At 47.2% G+C, this 6,463-nt stretch overlaps 1 pseudogene; it reads left to right on the top strand.

Moving 5' to 3' along the window:
* Positions 1-1,923: 1,923 nt before the first annotated feature.
* On the top strand, positions 1,924-2,041 carry LOC126164338 (5S ribosomal RNA; annotated as a pseudogene).
* Positions 2,042-6,463: the final 4,422 nt, after the last annotated feature.

Here is a 6,463-nt window from a genome sequence, read left to right as displayed (position 1 = left end):
TGCAGCGATATGTCGACCGAGAGCATGGGGTTTAGGTCTGGAGAACAGGCAGGCCACTCCATTCGCCTGATATCTTCTGTTTCAAGGTAACCCTCCACGATGGGAGCTCTGTGGAGCCGTCGGTTATGGAAGGTGGGACCCACTGCACCCTTGAAAAGGCGGACATACTGGTGCAAAATGACGTCCCGAAATACCTGACCTGTTACAGGTCCTCTGTCAAAGACATGCAGGGGTGTAGGTGCACCAACCATAATCCCACCCCACACCCTCAAACCACGACCTCCATACAGATCCCTTTCAAGGACATTAAGAGATTGGTATCTGATTCCTGGTTCACGCCAGATGAAAACCCGGCGAGAATCACTGTTGAGACTATACCTGGACTCATCTGTAAACGTAACCTGGGAACACTGCTACAATGATCATGTACTGTGTTCTTGACACCAGGCTTTACGGGCTCTCCTGTGACCAGATGTCAGTGGAATGCACCTTGCACGTCTCCAGGCGAATAAACCATGTCTGTTCAGTCGTCTGTAGACTGTGTGTCTGGAGACAGCAGTTCCAGTGGCTGCGGTAAGGTCCCGAGCAAGGCTACCTGCAGTACTCCATGGCCGTCTGCGAGCGCTGATGGTGAGATATCGGTCTTCTTGTGGTGTTGTACACTGTGGACGTCCCGTGCTATAGAGCCTGGACACGTTGCCTGTCTGCTGGAATCGTTGCCATAATCTTGAGATCACACTTTGTGGCAAATGTAGAGCCCGTGCTACGAGCTGCTGTGTTTTACCGGTCTCCAGTCGCCCTAGTATTCTACCCCTCAAAACGTCATCAATATGTGTTCTTTGAGCCATTTTCGACACAGAGTCACCATCAGCACGTCTGAAAACGTCTGCACACTTACTCGCTGCACCGTACTCTGACATGCACCAACACACCTCTTGGTAAGTGGACTGCTGCCAGCGCCACCGTGCGACTACCGCAGGTCAAATGCACCGCATGGTCATACACCGAGGTGATTTGGTGATTTAAACCCGCAAGCCGCCCACCAAGGCGTTGTTTCACCATGTATCAGCATTATTCTTAATTTATGAGCAGGAGTGTAGGAATGGACTCCCAGCAACATTGGGTGTCATCCCGCACCGTTGGGCGGACACTAGCAGCGCCCTGAGTAAGGAATTTCTGTCCCTCGTATAGGTTGCTGTTAACATCGCATCATAAAAGGCTGCGTTTCGCTTGGCGTCATAACTGGGAAGCATACATCGCTGATGAATGCACTGTGTTACCAATGAACTGCTATTCCGCACTACCCCAAATGACCATCGGCGGGCCGGCCGAAGTGGTCGAGCGGTTCTAGACGCTCCAGTCTGGAACCGCGTGACCGCTACGGTCGCAGGTTCGAATCCTGCCTCGGGCATGGATGTGTGTGATGTCCTTAGGTTAGTTAGGTTTAAGTAGTTCTAAGTTCAAGGGGACTGATGACCTCAGATGTTAAGTCCCATAGTGCTCAGCGCTATTGAACCATTTTGACCAGCGGCGACAAGTATAGCGACGTCCTGGAGAGAGGTTTTCGACCGGTACAACGACGTCACTTGTGGTGTCATGGTGTGGGAAGCCAGTATAACTTCTGGTCAAGGCTATTAGCTCGTAGTTGTTCACGGAACTCTGACGGAACAATGTTGCATCGGAAATCCTGCACATATGTTACCTCCCATGCGACAGTATCGTTGTGCTGTTTTTCAATGGGACAATGCTCCTCCATACTCGGCACTTGTCGCTACACCCGCTGACAGAACATGTGTAGTACCATCTCGGTCGCCCGTCCTAGTGCCAGTAGCCCTGATATGAAGGTGCTTCCACAACAGTTGGGCTTAGCTTGCCTCAAGGGAGCATACAATGGGTTTATGACACCCTTCCTAACCGCATCAGGCCAACAGCCTTGCCGCAGTGGTAACACCGGTTCCCGTCTGATCACCAAAGTTTAGTGCTGTTGGGCTGGGCTAGCACTTGGATGGGTGACCATCCAGTGTGCCCAGCGCTGTTGGCTAGCGGGGTGCACTCAGCCCTTGTGAGGCAAACTGAGAAGCTACTTGACTGAGAAGTTGCGGCTCCGGCCTTGTAAACTGACATACGCCAGTGAGAGCGATGTGCTGACCAAATGCCCCTCCATATCCGCATCCAGTCACGCTAGTAGGCTGACGATGACATGGCAGCCGGTCGGTGCCGTTGGGCCTTCATGGCCTGTTCGGGTGGAGTTTAATTTTAGTCCCAACTGTATCAGTCCACAAATCCCGGCCAGAAAACGTTCAGCGTCATACTGAGGAGCGCGCTTATATTGCCAGGTTCTTCGTAAATCTGATTCGATAGTATAATTACTGCAGTGACATTACATATCCTCTCAGTCCGTGAAGTTTCATTTCGTTCTTCCTCTCTCGATTTGGGTTCTTGAATTTTTTCTATGGCCGTGTACTACATAACTTGAACTGTCAGGCGTATTCTGAAAGTAGGAGCCAATTGCGTTTCTTTATGTACAGGCACTGGACACTTCATCACAGAAATCCATAGATGTGGCTTTATATATTGCTTATTTACGAAGCCACTGAATTCATAGTTTTGACTCAGTGGTAGTTAGACTGTGGATGAAATCAGGCAACAGTATCGATATACTTGGATACCGGTGTGTTATGTGGAAATGCTTCCAGATAAGAAGGAAGAGCAGAGAATATCCATCAAACAAGAGTGTTTCTCAACTCCTACGGCAAAAACGTGAGACAGCAGTTAGTAGAATGGCGCAATTCAACTATGCCAGGGAAAAAAATCGTGCAGTCACCCTAACTGGGTAAATAATTGGTGGCTACAGTTTTCTGAGGCGAAATAATTTTTTCTGGTCGAGTTCAAGGCATGTGCACAAACAATTGTAGCTGACGTGTGTTGCAACACGCTCAACTGACAGAAGTGTCATCCAGTATCGATGGCACCTGTACCTCTCGTCAGAAGTGGTCCTCCTCCACGACAACGAGCGTTCACATACCGCAGACCGTATCAAGAATGAGTCTCTGCAGTTTCGTTGGGGACTTTTCGAGCATATACCCTACAGTCCCAAAATCCCACCCAGTGGCAATTACCTCACTCATTCCTCACGTCTTACTTGTGATACGATGCGTCTTCACTACGTGTCCCGCCCAGCTCCGCGTATTGTCCCAGACTTTCTGAATGAGTCTCCTTTTGGTACGTTTGTAGTACAGAGGTCATTTCCCGATAGGCTTCTTCACTTCCTAGTGATATTCCTTCTTCATACACCAATGTGAGATACTTAAAAGCGAAAGTAACTAGGCATGACTCTTTTATTTAACGACAATAGCTATACTCATGTTAGCGCGATTCTTCAGTGCATGCTCTCTAACGCGCTCCCATGCTGGCCACAAGGCTGGTAAGGAGCTACCGTGGTTTGGAGTTCAATTCCTTCCCCATGGTGGTTGACAACTGCTAGATGGTAGCTGGTGCATATGGACTTGCTTCCCAATGCATCTCAAACTTGATCGATACGATTTAAATCGGGGGAACGGGCAGGCCAGCTCAGTCGTCGAATATCATCTTGTTCCATAACTGTTCCATCTGCACTGTTCGATGCGGCCGCGAATTTTCATCCATAAAAATGAAGTCATGGTTGAATGCCTCCCTGGGAAGACGCACAGAGAAAGAAGTTCAGTATCACAATGACGTTCATCGGTGATTGTACCGTGTTCAAAGCTTTTGATAGCCAGAACGTCCACGCACCACTATCGCTCCCATCCCCATAACACATGGACCATCAAAACGATCACGTTCGACAATGTTCATGGGAGCCTTACGTTTTCTCACCTTTCGGAATAAGAGGGTACATCCTGAAACACTACTCAGACTGAATCTGCTCTCGCCCCAGCACGTGAACCCACTCCTCGTTCGTCGAGTCCCTGTGCTCTCGGCACCATCGCAGGCGGTTCAGTCCTTTCAAACGTGGTTGTAACGCACCTGCTGTTTGACGTGTAAACCTTCTTGCTAGTCGCGCAGTGCAGCGCTCGTCTGCTCTTGTAGGTTTCAGTGGCAAGGCGACTGCATTGGGGTCGTCTCTCCGTCCTATAATTAGTACGTTGTGTTCCGTGACGTCCTGCCTTTCTGTGGACGACTGGGATGCCTTTGGCAACATGCTCCCGCGTTTTCGTTCATTTTCACTGAGTAGTTAATACGTTATGGTACTTCAAATATCCCGTCCTTAAGCTGAGAACAGGACTATTTATGTGCCTTCTGTTGATGACAGAATACGGCTGTTCGTTACTTACGATTAGGGCTTACCATTAAAATTGTTTTATGAATGAAGCTAAATGGCTTGTATTTCAGCTACGCGTTTTCAGTTTTTCTCTTGCTTTGTCTGTGTTGTCCACTATAGGTAGAAATTTTTTTCACTTACTTGTGAATGAAGCCTAAACTGAAGTTTCGTGTTATTGATAGTGAATCTGTGTTAAATCGCAATACTAGTTGCTTGCTTCTAGTTCGTCTTAGTTCATGATAAGCGTGAACGGTAATGAGCTGTGAGTTCCGTTATGTATATTTTTTGCAGTAAGGGTGGCATCGAGACCAGTGACGAGATCAGTGTTAGAGAAACCGCGTGGAAAAGAAGTTCCTATGTTCGTCTCCAACATCAGACGAACTCCCATTGTATTAACCGGCCATTGCGATCCTTGCCCAGTCGACGTTCTAGATTTTGCATAAAATAAGAATAACTGTGGGATAGTCAGTGAACTGTAAAAAACTCGTTTCTATTACCTTATGTTGCCATAGTGCTAAATTAATATTACACTCACGCTCATAAATTAAGGTGGTTCATGGTGTGGGTTCCTGTAGTCATGTCCTAGTTCATGAACCACGGGCAACGTGTGAGTGGCCAAGTAAGTGGTCTTAACAGTCGGGATACCAGTTACTTAGAAATAAGGCTGGGCATCTCCGACATATTCTGAGTCGTGGTCACCTTTGTGCTCATACGGCAAAGACTACCAAATCCACCGGCTAGTCCCTCAACCGTTAGGGGTAAAACCCAATGGCAATCGGGGCAAGTAAGGCTAGCAACCTGCTTCCCTGGTACTTTAAATATGCTGCTGGCAACAATCAGAGCAAAATGCCTCGGACCTTTGGAGGTGACGGAGTCCCACCTCTAACTGACAAACCAGGGACTCCTAAGATACGACTTGGCAAACAAATGGTAATGAGATGGGGAGCTATTAATATCAATGGGGGCTACTCTGGGAAGAAGGTAGAGCTGGCAGAGGCTGCAAGTAAGATGGGGCTGGACGTTTTAGCTGTTAGTGACATTCGGGCGAGGGGTGAGAAAGAAGAGGAAGTGAGAGAATACAAGGTCTACCTGTCAGGAGTCAAAGCAGGAATAGCACAATGGGGTGTAGGGCTTTACATCAGGAGAGAAATGGAACCCAGCGTAGTTGCAATAAGGTATGTAAACGAACGACTGATGTGGATAGATTTGACAGTGTCTAGCAAGAAAATTAGGATTGTGTCAGTATATCGCATTGTGAAGGGACAGATCAAGATAAGATGGATAGTTTTTATGAGGCACTCAGTGATGTAGTTGTTAGAGTAAAGGACAAGGACAGTGTTCTGCTCATGGGTGATTTTAACGCCAGGATTGGAAATCGAACAGAAGGCTATGAAAAGGTTATGGGTAAATTTGGAGAGGATATGGAGGCCAACAGGAACGGGAAACAACTCTTGGATTTCTGTGCCAGTATGGGCTTAGTAATCACAAACTCCTTTTTTTAAACATAAGAACATTCACCGGTATACTTGGGAAGGCAGGGGAACCAGATCTGTCATTGACTATATAATAACAGATCAGGAATTAAGGAAGGCTGTGGGGGACACACGTGTATTCAGGGGATTCTTTGATGACACTGATCACTATTTAATCTGCAGTGAAATTGGGATTGTGAGGCCGAAAGTGCAGGAGGTCAGGTCCATATGAAGGAGGATAAGAGTGGAGAAACTTCAGGATAAGGAAATCAGGCACAAGTACATAACAGCGATCTCAGAAAGGTACCAGTTAGTTGAATGTAGTCAATTACAGTCATTGGAAAATGAATGGACAAGGTACAGGGACACAGTACTAGAAGTGGCTAAAGAATGTCTTGGAACAGTAGTGTGTAAAAGTAGGGTGCAGCAAACAGCCTGGTGGAATGACACTGTCAAGGCAGCCTGCAAAAGGAAAAAGAAGGCGTATCAAAAATGGCTACATACTAGAACTCAAGTAGACAGAGAAAGTTCTGCTGGAGAAAGAAACAAAGCCAAACAGATAATTGCTGCATCCAAGAAGAAATCTTGTGAAGACTTTGGAAACAGGTTGGAGACTATGGGTCAAGCTGCTGGAAAACCATTCTGGAGTGTAATTAGCAGTCTTCGAAAGGGAGGTAAGAAGGAAATGACA

Source organism: Schistocerca cancellata, chromosome 2, assembly GCF_023864275.1.
Source record: "Schistocerca cancellata isolate TAMUIC-IGC-003103 chromosome 2, iqSchCanc2.1, whole genome shotgun sequence".
Taxonomy (NCBI): domain Eukaryota; kingdom Metazoa; phylum Arthropoda; class Insecta; order Orthoptera; family Acrididae; genus Schistocerca; species Schistocerca cancellata.
Note: the sequence above shows the minus strand (reverse complement) of the source record. Positions and strands in the feature narration are given on the sequence as shown.